The sequence below is a fragment of the Cupressus sempervirens genome, chromosome 5 (genome assembly GCF_028749045.1).
Source record: "Cupressus sempervirens isolate cs-2001-9-10 chromosome 5, ASM2874904v1, whole genome shotgun sequence".
Lineage (NCBI taxonomy): Eukaryota > Viridiplantae > Streptophyta > Pinopsida > Cupressales > Cupressaceae > Cupressus > Cupressus sempervirens.
The window spans coordinates 454,013,029-454,034,735 of NC_143122.1; positions in this window are offsets into that span (position 1 = coordinate 454,013,029).

The window sequence follows — 21,707 nt, forward strand, 5'->3', positions numbered from 1 at the left end:
GTCATTATACCCTTCCAAGTGAGCTCCTTCCTTGCACCTGCAAGCACAAAACAAGAAAACCCAAGTTAGATATGCATGTTCATGTCGGGTTCACCAAATGTAGAGGCTAGAAAATGGGTTAAATGCATAACATACTATGAGAAAATCACAACACTCAATAATCATATATTAGCACCCACTAGTCTACCATGAAAGCCAAACGAATAAAGAAAACAATAGAAACCACCTCTTTTTTTTGTAGCTCCCATGTCCTTCTTTCTTCTCCAAATGATGTAGCTCCAACTTGCCTATAGTGCATGCAAAATTGAAGAAAAAGTCTATGATGTGGATAATGCCATGAGAATACTAGAAGTGTGATTTTAGTGTGAGAGCAAGAATTGTAAATGAAAAGAAGTGGGGACTCAAAGACTCAAGAATTTGGATTTTCAAGACTTAAGCATTAAGATTTTGAAATGAGAGAACGAGTGTCCATTTTATAATCAACACTCAAGGTGAGAGCATTGGTTTTTTCACCCATAGATATGCAATGTGGCAAGAGATTCCTTTGATAATCCATGATGCATATGACAAAATATGCCAATTTTAAGATTCTATGATGCATGGAAGTCAAACTTGGCTAAATGTGGAAGAGAATCTATGGCACATCAAAAGACACCTCAACCAACTTAAAGCCAAGAATCTATGACGAATAAGCCAAATAGGGACATGTGTAAGAGATAAGAATATTTGATTATGACAAATCTTAGCCAAGTGTCGAAGGAGAATCTGTGAGGTGTCATATCCAAGTGTCATGATGATGTAGTATTTTATGGAATATTTGAATTAAAAATCCTTTTATTCCACAAAATAATAATTAGTAGAAAAATGAAATTAATGATGGAAAATGGAACTTAGAAAATTGCAAATTTCCATGGTTTGCAGATGATGAACCAATTAATTAATAAAATTAATTAATTGAGGATGATAATTAGGAAGAATAATTAGAAAGAGTAATAGGATTAAATTATGGGTTATTTAATCCTATAGAGAAAATTAGTTTTGATTGGCCAAATTGATTAAATGAATGCGACTGTATCCTTTGATGAAAATGTAATGATAATGGATATCAAATAAGATGATGATAGACAGACCAAAGCCATGGTCAAATTGATTGATAGATCAAAATTGATAATAAGCCAAGGAAATGTGACATGAATTGGTTGATATGTAACATTTAACTGACATTGTAAATGCTACATGATTGAAATTGATTGATAAGGTTTGATCATAATAACATCGACGAACACTACCAATATTATTAAAATGGTTGATGATGCCATGATCTGACATTGAAAGCCTCAACAACATCAAAGATTAAATGACATGAATGATAGTTTGACCTAGCACTAAGAGCCATGATAGTACTAAGGTTAGATTGATAGGATTGATGGGTTGATAGGTTTCCAAGGCACTGAAAGCCACAACAATACCTAGGAATTGGATAAATGATGATTGATTTGAGATGTTTGATATGTTCTGGGTTGATTTGGGGTGATTCTGACTTGATATGAAATGGTTTTGAGTTTATTTGATATGATTTTGAAATGACATGAAATTGATGTGAAAAAGGATACAAATGACAAAGTATGGTCAATCTGGCCAAAAGATCAGAGGTAGTAGAATGAGAAAATGGGACAAATTAGTATGAAGAAGTGATTAAATTGTAGATGTGAACCATTTTTGAGCATCTACATATTTATTAAAGAACAATTTGAAAATTATAAATTTACTAGAATTGTGGAAGGTCTTAATCCCTCTATTTCTACCCCACATGAGTTTTATGATGCATTTTGATCTATTCCCATGGCTTTGAAAATTTTACTATGTGAATTGTATCTTCACAATCTAGCAGTGCCTAATGATATTGAATGGAACTTAGTCCTATATATAGGGGATGTGCAGTTAAGATCCATAATGTCATGGATATAGAATGAAATAAGCATAGAACATCAAGTTACACCCCAGGGAGAATGTAATGACAATACCCTTGTTCATGAGACTGGAAGTTCAACATTCTAGAAGAACATATTTGGATTGGATTTCTATTTTGGGTAATCCTATAGGACTTGGTAAGGTGAGTATAGTTAGAGAATGAGCCTTTACAGACTAGGAACAACACTTATCTCAGAATGTTGAGACAACAATTGTTGCTTCAAGGCAACAATGGGTTAGAATGCCACATGATCTAAAAGTAAGAAAAACCCACTCTCCACAAAACTTAACTCTTTGTACAAGTAGGATTCCTTGGTATATTGACTTGGGGAGAAATTAGTGCAAACATTGGTTACCATTAAGGTATCAACCCCCAATTCTCCTGCAATCACTACTTGTAGCAAATCACAATGGAAAAGATCATGCCATGAATACTAAAGTTTAGTGCTAGAAGAGGGTCAAGAAAAATTATGGTTACTTCAATTATGTGAAGAATGAGCCTAGAGAAAGGACACCTAGTGACTAGAGAGTGTGGTGCTAGATCAGGAACTTCATGATTGTTGGGGACTAGTAATAGATTAGTTGGGAGGAATGATGAGCCTTTAAAAGGCCATTATTTTGAGAACCTTTTATCTTGATTTTAGACAATTATCTTGCAAAAACATTTTATGACTCTATTGTTTAAGAAAAGGAACTTATATTTTTATGAATATACTATCTATATTTTATGGCATGAAGATTAAAATATAGATAATTCAGATATGTTAAGTTTGTTTGAATCTATCGACTTCTATGGTATTATGAAGGAATATTACATGCTGATAAATGTTTCCTCATCCATGCTATGTTTGGAAATATTCCTTCCTATAGCCATAGGATTTGCAAAGAGTGATAGTTTGAACATTATACCTTTTCCAAAATTGATGATGAAATGAATATACATATGTATGTGGAAGTTATTGCATTTAATGTTTTGTAGGTACTTGTCATGCATATTCAAAGTTAGCATTTCAATGCTAAATCAAAGCCAACCAAATTGATGAATCACCACAACAAGCAAATTATTGTGTGATTTCTATTATGGTAGCACACAAATATAGCTCCCTCAACCTGCTATATTCTTGGAGGAGTTAAATCATAGTTAATGATATTTTGTTGTAAACTTTATGAATCTATAATTGATCCTTGTTGATGGAGTGATTGCAGAAGTAGGAAGTTTTTGTAGTTTTCTTTTAAATAATACCCTTTATAGCTTTGAAAGAATTTTTTGATGGAAGAAAGATAGAATAGATTGTCTATTCATAACAATAGTGTGTAATCTTGTTTTTAGTCAGATGCAATCTCTTACTATGAATGAATAGAATACAAAGTTCAAGTTTCCATCTTTTGTCTTGATTGTCTTTTCTATTCACTCATCTGAGGGGGCTCACTTGGTGAGTGAATTATTTTTTTAGAATAGATTTAATTTCTTTGTTTCTTTCTTTGCAAAGTAGACTTTTTTGTGAAGATGGTTGTGAAGCTTGGGGAAAGGATCGAGGGACTTGTGGGGTTTGACCAATATATGTGGGTTGTGCCCCCATTTGGGATGGCATCTGCAAATAATTGGTAGTTGGCTGGGGTGGTGGATTACCTACTAGAAGTGGCATTGAAAAGTAAATGGTAATAAGAGGTAATGGATTAGTTGGTGGTGGAGGTGGTGGGAATTGAAAGCTTGGGAATGGAACTGATGGGGTTTGATAGCTTTGTGGCTAGATTTGGAAGCTTGGTAGAGTGGTGGCGGGAGCAGTGGTCACTTGGGAGCTTAGCAAAAAATTGGTAGTAACTTGTGGGATTTGATAGCTTTGTGGAGTGAAGGTAGTAGCTTGTGGATTAGTGGCTGATGGCATTGAGCTCCCAAGACCTAATGGAAATTATGGGATTGTGCTTTGGGCTATGGTGAACAAGCTGGGGGTGATGAAAGGTTGATTACTTGGCCCCCATGGGTGGCATCCCTGTTGTATATTGTTGAGGTTGGCCAAAGATGCTAGCACTGATTTGGGAGATGGGTGGATTTGGAAGGATAGGTTGGGGAGTAGCAGCAGCAATAGTGAAGGGGGTGAATGGTGAGGTGTTTTGGGTAAAGGGGGTTTGGAGTGGAGAGGTATGAAGCAAGGATGGAGTGATGGTGGCTGGGTTGGCTTGAAGCATGGAGATTTCAACTTGGGTGGAGGATGGTATGTTTGGGTCTGTTGGATCATATGGATTGGTTGGAGGCTCTTCTTTTGGCATATATTAAGGATAATTTCGATCAAAGAGCCTATGGGTGGTGGCAGCTGCCCAAACAATGGGTGAGATGGATCTGATAATGGAGGGGGTCTTCCAAAGTCAAAGGTTCCTACATTGTCCCTTTAAAAATTATCCATGATTGTCTCTTTGTTCTTGTCTATAATGGCATTTACCAATGCTACATTTCCTGGTTGGTTCATGAAAGCTTCAATGTCAGTAGGTGATGCCATAGCTTTCTCTAGGCTGAAGGATGGCTGAGTGCTCAAGGGGGGTGAGGCTATTCAATCCAAATGATAGGGCTCCATTGTTTCTTTCTTCTTGGCTAAGTGAGTGATGGGTGGCATGAAGATGCAGAATGTTCCTAGGGATGAGATGCAATAATGTTGATGGATGCAAAAGGGGGAAGGCTTTTCTATGCAAATGATTTCTTACATTGAGGCAAAGCTATATGAAAAAACCTAAGGAGGATTGGGTTGGGGATTCTAACTTCAAAGATATGTTGCCAAAGCACGAAAGGTCTGCTTTCCTATGTGCAAGCTTGGTGGTGATTGTGTCAACTTAAGGATAGACTGATGATCCTTTAGGAAGAACATGAGATTGACCACTTGTGGATCCCAACCTTTAGCTCAAGGTGATGAGGGATAACAAGTGAAAAAAGCTAGATTACCCTAGACAAAGCTCTTTCAAAGGGATAACCTTAGTGAGATTGGTGGATTTGGAAGATTTTAGAAATGGAAAAATTTTGGCAAGGTGACAACAATTTTGAAAGCTTAGATGTGCAAGATTTTGGATTGCTGGCTAGATGGTTTGGTTCTAAATGAGATGGATGAGCTAATAATACTTATGGGGATAACCTAAGATGGTTGGCTTTTCTACAAAGATGACTCTAAAGTGAAGCTTATCTAAGAAGATGTGGAGAAACAAGGGTGTCTAATCATAGAAATCATGCCTAGTTGGTAAGGCATAAGCAGGATTAACTCCTGGATGTTGGCTAAATTTGATGGTGCACTCTAACTAGGACTCTTGAAGTGCTTCATCGGCAGCTTTTTCCTCTACTTTGTGGAGTTTGGAAATTTGTGGGCTTCGTGTTATTTCTTTTCTCTTGGCTGAAAGGTCTTGGTATGCCAGAGATGGCTTGATTTTGACTTTGTGAAACTTTTGTTTGGGTTTGGGTTGTTCTGACATAAATTCCTGAATCTGCTTGGCTTTGGAAGATTTTGGTTATTTTGCTTCAACTTCTTCAACTTCTAAAATAGGCAGTGACTATGCTAAGTGTGTCCTAAGCTAGGATTGACCAAGTTTGGCAAACATTCATTCAACAAGTAAAATAAAATCAAGCAATAGATAAGAACACCTAGATAGAAGTTTGTGGTTCTCAGAATGTGATACTTGCGTCGAGGAGTGTGTATGTTCTACAAATTTTTCGATCAGTCACTCCAAACACATTAACACCCTAAATGGTTTTTTGCAAGGCTGACAATTGGTTTAGCTAGGGATTCCTCGATATACGCAAGGTACGTAAGGCCCAAATTCATAGATGAGATCAAAAAGATGTCACACAGCCGAGAGGAGCAGTAACCCACTTCTCCTCTTTCACTTCTCAAGGGTATAAAGTTCCTTGAGGCTTAGCCCGAGTGACAAAATCTTGATCCCAAGAGAGGTGTCTTTCAATTCACCTCCTAATTCTTATACTCCGTTGGAATGCTAGAGTTGAGGTCGTCCAAGGGGTGATGAAACCGCCAAGCAGGCCTCCTAAAAAGAAACAAGGTTTTGGATCCTAATCTTATGCACCCAAGATGGCCTCGAAAGACAACAAGGGGAGAGAAGACTTGGATGACCTTGGCCTAAAAAAAACACGCTTGTTCTTTTACCAACTAACTCTTATGTGTGCTAATCTAGACCTTGCAAGCACTCATGTTTAAGAGACAATGTTCAATTCCAACATGAAGTGCCAACAAAAGTAAATTGATCGAAGAGCACAAACAAGAAGAAGAGTTAGGGTCAACAAAAGAAAACTCACATGCCCGGAGGCCCTCCACGTCAAGTATCGATTGATTTTCTTTAAGGCATTCAAGATTGAGTGTCTGTTCGTTTTAAACCCAAAACAAAGATGTGTGAGATTCGATTTCAAGCGCGCACCCAGAGGCCCTCCATGTCAATTGTTGTTCAATTTTAGTGCCCAAACTTGAAGTGTGATCGCTTTAATCTAGATTTTTGGCCATTTAAGAATTTTGATAAAGCTAAAGGAAACGTTCAAAGACCAAGTAAGTTAGTTAGATTGTGGAATACTTAACACCTTTTTCAAGTAGACCCATCCCCATAAATGGCACTGAGATTGCAACCAATGGTTGAATTGATGGGTGATTAGAAAAGAGGTGAGTCCAAGGAACTACTCAAATTGATTTTTGCAAATTTTTTTTTAACTTAACAAAGTTTCTTAATTGTCCAAATATCAAACTTTTCTTAAATTGCATGCAAAAGAGAGATTTTTTTGTTCTTTTTAATGCCCCAAAAATTGAAGTGTGAGATATTGCATTGATTCATTGATTTTTTGCATTCAAGATTGAGTTTATTTGTTTTAAACATGCATTCCAAGAAAAATTGATTTTAATCCATGACATTCAAGAGTGTGTTTTGAGCAATATTCATTCAATGGAAAATGTGTTTAACCATTCAAGTTCATTTTAGCAACATGCATTCAAAGACAAATGATTAAACATTCAAGTTCATTTTTTAGCAACATGAGAACTTGCAAGAAACATGGTTAGTGGTTTCATATGTGCTCCAACCTGCAATGAGATAAAAAAAAACAATTTAGTTAGTCACCCAAAATCTTCAAAAATGAAAGCTTAACTATAGAATTTTTTTTAAAACTTTTTTTATTGTTTTTCCTAAGCGTAAAAATGCTTAGAATGGTCTAAATCCTACAGAACTACTAAAAGTCAAATTTTGATTTATACTCTTCTTCTTTTTTTTTAACTACAAAGTGTAGAAATAAAGATTTTAAAACAAAAGTGCAACAGAGACAGGTGAAGATGACAGTTCATCAGGCGTAGATGCCAAACTATGGAGACGTTGATCTATAGAGATGCTAATCTACAAAGATGACAGAGAAAGAGGCAAAGATGATAGATTAGGTTGGCAACAGTGGAGATGATAGTTTAGATTGGCGGTGGCAGAGATGATAGATCAGGTTGCAAAGATGATAGAGTAGCCGGTGGAGGCGCTAATCTGCAGAGACGACAGTCCAAGATGTGTAGATGATAGTCAGAGATGCCAAACTGTGGAGATGACAATTTGGTTACAAAGATGACAGAGTGGCTAGCGGAGATGACAGTTTGCAGGTGTAGACGCCAGACTATGGAGACGACACTGCACGAAAAAAGTTAAAAAATGCAGATTTTTTTTCAGAATTAAAAAAAAAAAAAAAATTGTTATTTTCAAATTTTTGAGGGTATGTCTTCTTCCCAAGTGTGCCCTTAAACTTGTAATAATAAGTGAAACACCCTACAACTCACTCAAACAACAAGAAACATTAGTTTGTTAGAAAAACAACATATAGATAGAAATTGATGATTAAATGAACCATAGTGGGGTCCCACCGGGTGTGCCAAAATGTATATGAGAAATATGTTAGCAAGTAATACTAATCTATTCAAAAACAAAAGTATTAACTAGCATATAAACCATAACATAAATGAGAGACTAAAGAGGAAACCCCAATTGGAAATGTGAGCCAAATGAATGGACTCTCCCAATAGGATTTAGCTCCTTGCTTGGTAGATGAGTCTAAGGATTGGGATGTATGCTCAAGGTTCTCAAAAACTAGCTTCAATGGAGATGAAAAATGGCAAATTGGTAGCTTTGTGAGTTCTCAATTTGGCATCATAAGGGTATGGTTGATGGCTTTTGGCTCTCAAAAGGGCATTATAACTTTAGCTCCAATATTTGTGATTGAATGGCTTGGGATGGGATTCAATTTATAGGCTAAGGGCTTGAGGGATGGAGGGCTAAGATGCAAGGAGAGATGAAGGCTTAAGGAGGGCTAGGATGCACTCAAAGGAGAGCACATAGATTGTGCCTGTTTAGCACCAATGGGAAGGTGACACTTGTCACAAGGAGGATGAGTGTGAGAGGGTAGGGTAAATGGTTGGTTAAAGGCATGATGAGTGGGGTTGAGTATGTAAGAGAGATGTAAGAGGAATGAGTGTGGAAGAGGGAAGAGTGTGGAAGATGGATGTAAGAGTCATGAGTGGGCTTGTAAGAGTCTTTTATGATTTGTAAGAGCACTCATGACTTGGTGGTTGGAATTTTTGAGCGGAGACTTTGATTTGGTTTAGGAAAGTCTTAAACTTGCTTAAAGAATGTGACAACATTAGGGGGTGGATTAGACTTGAGTTTAGGATTAGATTACGGATTTTAGAGATGTGCAAGTGAATGGAATTAATGAGGGTGGGTGAGTTAGTGGCTAAGCTAGGTTAGTATGGGTGGATGGGGTGGATTAGGCTAAATGGAGAATTAGGGATAGGTTAGGAGATTTTAGATTTGAGGATTTTATTTATCAAATAGATTTATTTAATAAATGGGGATTTTTGGAATTAGATAGAAGAATAGGATTTAATTGATAAATGATAGGTTATTTGATTTATCAATTAGGACTATAGATGATTAATTAAATTAATCAGCTAGAGGATGGCAAAGGATTAATTAAATAGGAATTTAATTAATGATGCCTTTAGAGATAACTAAATAGGATTACCAGAGTGGTGTAATCAAATTTAGGTGTCTACATTTTGCCCCTCTTTGACATAGTGTTGAGACAACACTATTTCAAAGAAGTTTGAATGAAGACGACATGAGGAAGATGTTTTAGCAATGAGGTTGCCCCAGTCTTAGATAAGAAGAGGAGAGACTAGACTTAGATGATGCCCCCTCAAGAAGGTGGTGGGGAGAGAAATGAGGCTCGAAGAATTCTTGAAAAGTATAAGAAATTGAGATGAGCTAAGACATAGATTGGCAAAGAGAAGGGGCTGAATTAGCTCAAACTCTCACTATGGGAGAATAATAAAGGAGAATCAGAGGCACAATAGTAAAGAAAGCTTAAGAATTTCTAGGATTGGGGGTAGGATGGAAGAGCGGAGAGTTATAAAAGGAATCCATGGTAGGGAGATGGATGATGGAATGATAAAGCTGATGCAACAGGATTTCAAAGAGTCAGATTGGCAGAAGATGGGTTTCAGAGATCCCTAGGACTAGGATTGTGGATCTCAAAAGTTGAGGCTTGGTGGATTGATTTGATTGGTGGATCCCTAAGACTAGGATTGTGGATCCCTAAAGCTAAGTGTGAGGAGTGATTCAAAGAGATACTGATGCATAAGCTGGGGTAGGAGCGACAAATGCAGGATATCGATGGGGGATAATGGAGATGAAGGGAATCCATTGAAGCTTTTTGAGCAGGGGGAAACTTCAAAGAGAAGTACCACCATGTAGTTGAGCATTAGATTTGCTATAGGACTTTTGGTTAATTGCCAAGGTTACCAAGAAAATCAAGGCCTTTTCACCAACCGTCCAGAGGACTGACAAACTGACTCGAAACAAACACACAAGGATTGCCCCAATATCACATATGAATCCCAGAGGAAGTAGCATGGAAATGACACTAGGTAACCCACAAGCAGAAAAAGAAAACAAGCAAAAGACCTGATCAAGACCTTACGCTCTGATTGCCCCATTCACAACATACCATGATATGGAAGATCATGGCAACCTTGAGGAGGGAACAAGGAGATTGCTTGGAAAAGATATTTTCAAGACCCAAAAGGGAAGATCCCCAAATCAAAAGAAAGTGAAAATCCAAAAGAGAACCATTTGCCAATGAGATGGGTAGGATGAGGTACTAACGGACCAAGATCGTACATGAGGAAAGCTATATCTTGCAAGGACCTATCAGAGAGCACCTAAGTTGGTGGATTTGGATGAGTGATGCATCTGGCAAGCTGAACTAAGAAGGATTACACTTTGGTGACAGGAGATCTAGCTAAAGGATGCATTGGAATAGCTAACCAAGGTGTGCGATGTGTGCAAGATGTCGATCAAGGATGCACTGACACGAACGCTAGATAGATACAATGGTACTAAGCTAAAGAGGATGTACAAGCTGACAAACCAAGATATGTTATAAATGTACAAGTTTGTTCATGTTTTGATTTTGTGAGATGGAAATGTTTGTGAAGGGTGGGATGTCTATAATAGTTTATAGGTGGATAGTTAGATGGTTTGCGAAAAGCTTAAGTGAAAATGGGGTTTTGTGTGTGCACATGATAGGATACAAGCTAGGATACAAGATTATTTACAAGCTGGAATATGGTACAAGCTTTGGACAAGATTTGGGTATACAAGGTATGGTAAAAGATTTACAAGGTATAATACAAGCTTTGGTACAAGATTTTACAAGCTAAGGTACAAGATTTTACAAGTTGTACAGGAGGTATTTACAAGCTTCATCAGATTTTGGATATTTGGTTGCAACACAAGGGGAACAAGCAGGTGTGTTATGGGATGGTGAATGGATGGATGAGGGTTAGGATAGTGATAGATAATGGATTAGTCTTTAGTACACAAGGTGCTTGAATTACTAGGTTTTCACCAAGGTACCTATCCAAGGTGCTTGAATTGCCAAGTTTTCACCATTGGATGCTTATTTCTCTTTACTATTTTTTTGTATTTTTCAAAAGCTAGGTATACCAAGGATCTTTAAGCATAAAAATTCTTGAGATGAATGATTTTAGTAGGATCATTCAAGAGTTCTCCTTCTGGTGTAGATAGCTAATAGGCTTCAGAGCCAAAGGATGTAGTGACAACATAAGTACCAAGCCATGTAGGTTAAAACTTGCCTTTCTTTTCTTAATTTGCTTGGACTTTTATGTTTTTCTTTGAGGACCATGTCACCTAGCTGAAAGTGTCATGGGAGCACCTTCTTGTTGAAATTCCTTTTGAGACAAGTTTGGTAGACTGTGAGATGGTCATAGGCTTGTTGTCTCTTCTCGTCTAAGAGATCTAGTTGGGTGAGCCGAGCTACTCTGTATTCTTCATCTAATATTTGCCCTCGCAAAGATATGCATAATGAGGGAAGTTCAACCTCTATGGGTAGTACCACTTTGGCACCATAGACTAAGGAGTATGGAGTTGTTCCTGTGGATGTATGGAAGGAGGTTCAATAGGCCCATAGGGCTGGATTTATTTGTAGGTGCCAATGACGGCCGAAATCATTGACAACTTTCTTTAGGATTTTGAGGAGGGTTTTGTTAGTTGCCTCTGCCTGGCTGTTACCTTGTTGGAAATATGGGCTAGAAAAGCGGTGATGTATGTGGAGGGAAGTGCATAATTCTTCCATGTTGAGATTTTCAAAGTTACCTCCATGGTCAGTGAAGATGGTCGATGGGATGCCGAAGTGGCAAAAAATGTGGTACAAGATGAACTTGGAGACCTGAAATCCTATAGGTGAGACTAGGGGGACTGCTTCTACCCACTTAGTGAAATAGTCTGTAGCTATTATTATCCATTTATGTCCATCGGATGAGAGAGGTGTGATAGTTCCAACTAGATCAAGGCCCCAACAAGTGAAATGCCAAGGTGGTGCAATAGGTTGTAGATCTTATGCTGGAGCGTGCACAAGATTTGCATGCTGCTGACATGGGAGACACTTCCTGACAAAGTCACAGGAATCTTCTTCAATGGTAGGCCAATAGTAGCCCGCTCTAAGGATTTGTTGTGCTAGGACAATAAAACTTGTGTGGGCACCGCAAATTCTAGAGTGTACTTCTTTTAATGCCATTGCAGCCTCATTTTCATCTAAACATCAAGAGAGAGTATCGTGATAACCCCGACGATATAGGGTATTGGCTATGATAACATAGCAAGATGATTTTCAAATGAGGTTCTGGCATTGGGTATGTGTTAGGTGAGGGGATATGATACCATCATTAAGGTAAGCATGAATTTCATGGTACCAAGGGGATTGGGGACCAACCAAGATACAAACACAGTTTGAATCCTCATTCGCATAGGCGGATGTGAGGAGCTGCACGACTAAAAACTCATTCTGCGTAGCTTCTTGGGGAATTTCCAAGAGCGAGCCGATAGTGGCCATGGTGTCTACTGCCTTGTTTTGCATTCGAGGCACTTGTGTAAACTGAAGCTTTGTAAAATGCTGGGTCAGCTGATCAACTAGCTCTTTGTAGGGTAATAGCTTTTCATCTTTGGTTTGATATTCATTTAGGACTTGTTTAATGATGAGCTAAGAATTTCCAAAGACTTGTAACTCAGTGATATTGCATTCTGCTGCTATCTTTAATCCTACTATGAGAGCCTCATATTCTGAGATATTGTTGGTACTAGGGAATTGTAGCTTGAAGGCTTTTGGAATATAATCTCCTTGAGGTGTGACTAGCAATATTCCTACCCCTGATCCATGAGATGTGTATGAGCCATCAAAATAAAGCTTCCATGGGGGCTGCTCTTCAATTAGGCAGATATGCTCATCTAGAAATTTGGTGAGCAAACGATATGCATCTACTAGAGGTGCATCAGCTAGGTGATCTACTATAGCTTGCCCTTTGATTGCCTTTCTGTCCACATATTGGATGTCAAACTCACTTAGTAGCATAACCCATTTTGCTAGCCAACCTATGAGTGTTGTTCTAGAGAGCATATACTTGAGAGGATCAATTTTGGAAACTAGTTGGATGGTATGACTTAGCATGTAGTGGCAAAGCTTTTGAGTTGAGAAAACAACTGCCAAACAAGCTTTTTCCATAGGAGTGTAATTGAGTTCATTACCAACTAGGGTTCTACTGATATAGTAGATGGCTCTTTCTCTGCTATAATCATCATGTTGTGCTAGAAGCGTCCCTAAAGCAGTAGGTGTTTCTGATATGTACAAGATTAAGGGACGACTAGGAACTGGTGGCACCAAGATAGGTGGATTGGCTAGATACTGCTTGAGCTGATCGAAGCTACGCTGACATAAAGGATCCCACTTGAAGTTCTCATCCTTCTTTAGTAAATGTGAAAATGGTGTACACTTATCTGCGATCTAAGAGATGAAGCGCCAAACCGATTGAAGCTTTCCTTGAAGAGAGCAAAGCTTTCACAGTGTTTGGAGAGGAGGCATGTCTGAGATAGCCTTGACCTTCTTGGGGTTGATCTCTATACCTCATTTAGAAACTATGAAGCCTAGAAGCTTGCAAGATGTGACCCCAAAGACACACTTCTTGGGATTTAGCATGAGATGATATTGGGCTAACCTATCAAAGACTTTCTCCAGGTCAGCGAGATGATTCATGAAGGTGTGAGATTTGACTAGGATATCATCTACATAATCCTCCAAAATGCTATGGATAAGATCATGGAAAATGGCTATCATAGCTCTTTGATAGGTAGCCCCAGCATTCTTTAGGCCAAAAGGCATAATGGTGTAGCAAAAGGTTCCCCAAGGGGTAGTGAATGCTATCTTATGTTGATCCTCTTCTGCGATCTTGATCTCATTATACCCAAAAAATCCATCCATAAGGGACATAATTTCATGTCTAGTTGTAAGGTATACAATCATATCTATGTTGGGCAAGGGAAAATCATCCTTTGGAAAAGCTTTGTTAAGATCTCTGAAATCAGTGCAGATTCTGATGTCACCAGAAGGCTTAGTGACAGGGACCATGTTGGAGATCCACTTTGAGTAGTCAATAGGTCGGATAGCCTTAGCAACTAACATTCTTTCTAATTCAACTTTGACCAGTAATACCACCTTGGGGTGCATTTTTTCTAAGCTTTTGTCTAATGGGCTTGATCTTTGGATCGACTACAAGATGATGAACTACAAGCTTTGGATCAAGTTCTGGCATGTCCTGATATGACCATGCAAATTGGCCAATGTTCTCTCATAAGACCTCAAAGAGGAGATCAGCTTGGTCTTGTGATAGGGATGCAACAATGTGAACAAGTTTGGGGATCTCTAAAGAACTGATGTTGACTTCTCTAGTATCCTCAATTAGAATAGATTATACCTCTAGTTGATTATCTTGAGGAGGCAATACTAAATCCTCATGTTCTTCTTGTGGCTTTGGATTTTCTTGCTGAGGGGTTCTCTTCATTGCCTTAGCTAGTCCCAGATTCACCTTAGTTCTAGTTTTGGGTGTATCAGAACTAGGTTGGGGATTTTCTCCAAAATACCCCTTGGGATCTAGCTTATAGATATAGGTAGAATCTGGCTTTGTTTGCTTATGAGGAGTTTTGGCTCCCATGAATCTCAGAAGTGCTTCCTCTGATGCAAACTTATCAATGTGTATGCCACTTGGTTGGTCCACATCTATGAGTTATGGATGGGCGAGTGGTAGGTCAATGAGGTGGATGGATAGTTCTTGGAGAACAGAGTCTCCTAGGAAGATTTGGTTTGGGATATCATCGTAGGCTCTCTTTTCAACTTCCTCGAGAATGTCTTCAATTTCGACAAGGTCATGGTGGATGTTCGAAAAAGTGTGACCATTCATATGGGTGCCCCCAATTGTGGGTATGCCAAAGCCAAGACCTAACTTTGATTCCCACTTGTGTGCATCGATGGGGCATTGCATGCCTCTTTCTTCTGGTCCTAGTCCACCTCCTTGATAGTTCCATTTTTCAGTGATGAGCTTATGTTCTTGAGGATACTTCTGGTTGAAGTGGTCAAGGCATTCTTGATTTCTTGGAGGTGCATCCTTATGTAACCAATTGTCGATATCTGGAGTGAGCTCCTCATGAAGAGGGGTTTTTGAGGATACAAAGGTTGTTGGGCCAAACTGTTTGTATCGAGGAGGTGGAATTTCCTTAGCTTTGTGATATGTCAGTCATCCATGGGTATGTGGATCAAGTGGGATTTCTTCGATAGCAAATGCATCTGATAGACTATATTCTCCATAGCCTTTGTTATTGATCTTCACGGTAGATAGGGTAGAGGCGAGGATGGTTTTTGCATCATTACAAGTGTGGGATGAGCTGGTGATGGCTGTGTCGATGTCTATTCTAGGGCAATGGTTTGTATATGAATCTTCAACCACATTGTAGTAAGCAAAGGGTTCTGGATCGACATGGATGGTCACCTCAGTGCCTTGATGTGGAAATTTGATGCACTGATGGTAGGTGGATGGAACAACCTTCATAGCGTGAATCCATGGGCAATCGAGGAGGATGTTAAATGGTAGGTTTAGATCAATAAAATGGCAAACCATCTCTTGGATGACCAACCCAACCTTGATTGGTGGAAAAATAGTCCCTTTTGTGGTTCTTTCCAAGTTGTCATAAGCTTTGATGGTGATAACCTCACTAATCATATCTACCTCAGTATACCCAGCTTGTTTTATGAATTTTAGGGTGCAAATATTCAAGGCTGATCCATTATCTATCATTACTCTTTTCATGGCAAAATTGGATACCATGATGGCTATGCAAAGTGGAAGGGTGTGATCTGGCTCGACCGTGAGTATGTCGGTGGGTTTGAATGATAGGGCACATGAGGAGGATAGCTGTCCGATGAGATTACAAAAATTAGTAGCATTGATATCAGAAGGGACATGGGATTCTATGAGAGCACTATCAAGGATGTGTTTGTACACAGGACTAGTGCAGAGAAGGTCTAAAATGGAGATTTGGGCTAGCATGTTCCCAAGGTGTTCCAAGATATTGTATCAACTTTTTGATGGAGCTGATGGTGCTGATGAGACTGGTGGGCCTGCAATGTTAAATTGTGCTCTTTGAGTGGCGACTGCACACTCATTGTCTAGTCCTCAAATATTGATAACATTGACAGAAGGCTCTTTCTCGGATATACAACCTATAAGGCTACCATAGTCTATATAGGATGAAGTGTGGTCATTGTTCTTCCCATGCTGTTGGTTTGGCTGGCAGTTGTTGGTGTTGTTTTGGATAGGTGCTTTTCCAGGATTTTGGTTGTTGTGTGGAGGAAAAGCATTTTGATAAATCTGTAAGCCTACATTGGGAGAGGTTTGGGCACCAACAATGATTTCTTTTCGATCAATGAGGTCCTACACATAATCTTTCATTTTCATGCATCTAAGGCTAGTGTGACCGTTTACCCTATGAAACTTGCAATACTCATTGTCCTTGTACCATGCAGCTTTGGATTAGCTTGGATCAATTTGTTGGGTAGGAGGAAATTTTATGAGGTTTTCCTTAGCCAATTTCTCAAAAATGACATCCAATGGCTCACCAAGGGGTGTATAGTTTCTAGGTGCGGGTTGGAATCTGGGTTTTTGCCCTGCAACAACATTGATGGCATTAGCTTGATTGTTAGACCCTTGAAAGTTGGGTCTTGTATTGTGGTTTTGATAGCTTTGGTTATTCTGCTATTGGTAATTGATAGCTTGTTGGTTGTTTGGTTGATATGGTGGGTTAGACTGGTTTTGAGAAGGACCAACAATATTCACATGTCTGGTGTCAGTAACCCCATCTGTTGCAACATGCTTGTTTTTGTTCCAATACCTAGACTTCTCATTGGAATGTGGTTAATTTTGGTTGGCCTCTTTGTAAATCTTGACCACACCATATTTGATGAGTCCTTTCTCAAGGATCATTCCTTTCTCTTTGATATCTTTATAGGTCTGCAAACAGTTCATGGTCATGTGGTGAGCCAAGCTGGGATGGGCATTATCAATAAACATTTTCACCACATGGCGCTCTGGCAAGGTGCAGGATATGTGAGTGGTAAGGGTTTGCCATCTTTGCAAGTATTCAGCAAGGCTTTCTCCACCTTTTTGCTTAGTGTGGACAAGGTCAACTATTGATAGCTCTATTTCAACAAGATGGGCATATTGGGCTATGAATGCCTCAGATAATTCAGCAAAGTTTTTAATTGTGCCATAGGGGATTCTATAAAACCATTCAAGAGCTGGTCCAGCCAAGCTTTTGGGAAAAAGGTACAAGAGGAAGACATCATTGTATGCCACATCCTAGCAGTGCATGTAAAATTCTTTGATATGTGTGATAGGGTCTCCTTTTCCTCTGAATTTGTCAAATTTGGGTACCTCAAAGTGTTTGGAAAATGGTTTCATGGTAATGGCTCTATCAAATGGGTAAGGACACACATTCTCAAACTTGAATGTCTTTGGATCATTCCCTTCTTGGATGGCTTTTAGAGTTGTCTTCATTTGATCCCATTCTAAATTGATAGGCGATGGCTGGGGTGCCCCCAATGTAGGAGTGTCTTGAGGTAGGTATGCACTAGATGAGGCCACTAAATATGGATGGCTATGAGGGATTTGCTGATAGGGATTGTACATTGTTTGGGCAGCTGCATGGTGGATGATGGGTTGTTGGGGGGGAGGTGGCACATATTGTTGCATGTGTTGCAAGGCTTGCTACTGATATGGGATTTGAGGAACATAAGCTGGTTGTGGGATAAATGGATTGCTTTGTGGAGGTAAGGTATAAGATGGTTGTGAAGCTTGGGGAAAGGATCGGGGGCTTGTGGGGTTTGACCAATATATGTGGGTTGTGCCCCCATTTGGGATGGGATCTGCAAATAATTGGTGGTTGGCTACGGTGGTGGATTACCTCCTAGAAGTGGCATTGAAAAGTAGTTGGTAATAGGAGGTAATGGATTAGTTGGTGGTGGAGGTGGTGGGAATTGAAAGCTTGGGAATGGAATTGATGGGGTTTGATAGCTTTGTGGCTGGATTTGGAAGCTTGGTAGAGTGGTGGCGGGAGCAGGGGTCACTTGGGAGCTTGGTAGAAAATTGGCAGTAGCTTGTGGGATTTGATAGCATTGTGGAGTGAAGGTAGTAGCTTGTGGATTAGTGGCTGATGGCATTGAGCTCCCAAGACCAAATGGAAATGATGGGATTGTGCTTTGGACTGTGGTGAACAAGCTAGGGGTGATGAAAGGTTGATTACTTGGCCCCATGGGTGGCATCCCTATTGTATATTGCTGAGGTTGGCCAAAGATGCTAGCACTAATTTGGGAGATGGGTAAATTTAGAAGGTTGGGTTGGGGAGCAGCAGCAGCAATAGTGAAGGGGGTGAATGGTGAGTTGTTTTGGGTAAAGGGGGTTTGGAGTGGAGAGGTATGAAGCAAGGATGGAGTGGTGGTGGCTGGGTTGGCTTGCGGCATGGAGATTTCAACTTGGGTGGAGGATGGTATGTTTGGGTCTATTGGATCATATGGATTGGTTGGAGGCTCTTCCTTTGGCATATATTGAGGATAATTTGGATCACAAGAGCCTATGGGTGGTGGCAACTACCCAAAAAATGGGTGAGATGGATCTAATAATGGAGGGGGTCTTCCAAAGTCAAAGGTTCCTACATTGTCCCTTCGAAAATTAGCCATGATTGTCTCTTTTTTCTTGTCTATAATGGCGTTTACCAATACTGCATTTCCTGGTTAGTTCATGAAAGCTTCAATGTCAGTAGGTGATGGCATAGCTTTCTTTGGGCTAAAGGATGGCTGAGTGCTCAAGGGTGGTGAGGCTATTCGATCCAAATGATAGGGCTCCATTATTTCTTTCTTCTTGGCTAAGCGAGTGATGGGTGGCATGAAGATGCAGAATGTTCCTAGGGATGAGATGCAATAATGTTGATGGATGCAAAAGGGGGAAGGCTTTTCTATGCAAATGATTTCCTAGATTGAGGCAAAGCTATATGACAAAACCTAAGGAGGATTGGGTTGGGGATTCTAACTTCAAAGAATGTTGCCAAAGCACGAAAGGTCTGCTTTCCTATGTGCAAGCTTGGTGGTGATTGTGTCAAATTAAGGATAGACTGATGATCCTTTAGGAAGAACATGAGATTGACCACTTGTGGATCCCAACCTTTAGCTCAAGGTGATAAGGGATAACAAGTGACAAAAGCTAGAGTACCGTAGACAAAGCTCTATCAAAGGGATAACCTTATTGAGATTGGTGGATTTGGAAGATTTTAGAAATGGCAAACTTTTGGCAAGGTGACAACAATTTTGAAAGCTTAGATGTGCAATATTTTGGATTGCTGGCTAGATGGTTTGGTTCTAAATGAGATGGATGAGCTAATAATGCTTATGGGGATAACCTAAGATGGTTGCTTTTCTACAAAGAGGACTCTAAAGTGAATCTTATCCAAGAATATGTGGAGAAACAAGGGTGTCTAATCATAGAAATCATGCCTAGTTCGTAAGGCATAAGCAGGATTAACTCTTGGATGTTGGCTAAATTTGATGGTGTGCTCTAATCAGGCCTCTTTAAGTGCTTCATCGACAACTTTTTCCTCTACTTTGTGGAGTTTGGCAATTCGTGGGCTTGGCATTATTTCTTTTCTCTTGGCTAAAAGTTCTTTGTATGCCAGAGATGGCTTGATTTTGACTTTGTGAAACTTTTGTTTGGGTTTGGGTTGTTCTGACATAAATTCCTAAATCTTCTTGGCTTTGGAAGATTCTGGTTGTTTTGCTTCAACTTGTTCAACTTCTAAAATAGGCAGTGACTATGCTAAGTGTGTCCTAAGCTAGGATTGACCAAGTTTGGTAAACATTCATTCAACAAGTAAAATAAAATCAAGCAATAGATAGGAACACCCAGATAGAAGTTTATGGTTCTTAGAATGTGATAGTTGCATCGAGGAGTGTGTATGTTCTACAAATGTTTCAATCAGTCACTCCAAACACATTAACACCCTAAATAGTTTTCTACAAGGCTGACGGTTGGTTTAGCTAGGGATTTCTCAATATACGCAAGGTACGTGAGGCCCAAATTCATAGATGAGATCAAAAAGATGTCACATAGCTGAGAGGAGTGGTAACCCACTTCTCCTCTTTCACTTCTCAAGGGTATAAAGTTCCTTGAGGCTTAGCCTGAGTAACAAACGCTTGATCCCAAGAGAGGTGTCTTTTGATTCACCTCCCAATTCTTATACTCCACTAGAATGATGGAGTTGAGGTCATCCAAGGGGTGATAAAATCCCCAAATAGGCCTCCTAAAAAGAAATAAGGTTTTGGATCCTAATCTTATGCACCCAAGATGGCCTTGAAAGATGACAAGGGGAGAGAAGACTTGGATGACCTTGGGCTAAAAAAAAATGCATGTTCTTTTACCAATTGACTCTTATGTGTGCTAATCTAGACCTTGCAAGCACTCGTGTTTAAGAGATAACATTCAATTCCAACTTGAAGTGCCAACAAAAGTAAATTGATCGAAGAATGCAAACAAGAAGAAGAGTTAGGGTCAACAAAAGCAAACTCACGCGCCCAGAGGCCCTCCATGTCAAGTATCGATTGATTTTCTTTAAGGCATTCAAGATTGAGTGTGTGTTCATTTTAAACCCAAAACAAAGATATGTGAGATTCAATTTCAACTGCGCACCCGGAGGCCCTCCACGTCAATTATTGTTCAATTTTAGTGTCCAAACTTGAAGTGTGATCGCTTTAATCTAGTGTTTTGGTCATTTAAGAATTTTGATAAAGCTAAAGAAAATGTTCAAAGACCAAGTGAGTTAGTTAGATTGTGGAACACTTAACACCTTTTTCAAGTAGACCCATCCCCATAAATGGCATTGAGATTGCAACCAATGGTTGAATTGATGGGTGATTAGAAAAGAGGTGAGTCCAAGGAACTACTCAAATTGATTTTTGCAAATTTGTTTTTAACTTAACAAAGTTTCTTAATTGTCCAAAAATCAAACTTTTCTTAAATTGCATGCAAAAGAGAGATTTGTTTGTTCTTTTTAATGCCCCAAAAATTGAAGTGTGAGATATTGCATTGATTCATTGATTCTTTGCATTCAAGATTGAGTTTGTTTGTTTTAAGCATGCATTCCAAGAAAAATTGATTTTAATCCATGGCATTCAAGAGTGTGTTTTGAGCAACATTCATTCAATGGAAAATGTGTTTAACCATTCAAGTTCATTTTAGCAACATGCATTCAAAGACAAATGATTAAACATTCAAGTTCATTTTTTAGCAACATGAGAACTTGCAAGAAACATGGTTAGTGATTTCATATGTGCTCCAACCTGCAATGAGACAAAAAAAGTAATTTAGTTAGTCACCCAAAATCTTCAAAAATGAAAGCTTAACTATGGGAAATTTTTTTAAAACTTTTTTTGCTGTTTTTCCTATGCGTAAAAATGCTTAGAATGGTCTAAATCCTACAGAACCACTAAAAGTCAAATTTTGATCTATACTCTTTTTTTTTCTTTTTCTTTTTTAACTACAAAGTGCAGAAATAAAGATTTTAAAATAGAAGTGCCATAGAGACAAGCGACGACGATAGTTCATCAGGTGCAGACACCAAACTATAGAGATGTTGATCTGCGGAGATGCTAATCTGCGGAGATAATAGAGAAAGAGGTGGAGATGATAGATTAGGTTGGAAGTGGTGGAGATGACAATTTAGATTGGCAGCGGCGGAGATGACAGTTTAGGTTGCGGAGACGATAGAGTAGCCAGCGGAGGCGCTGATCT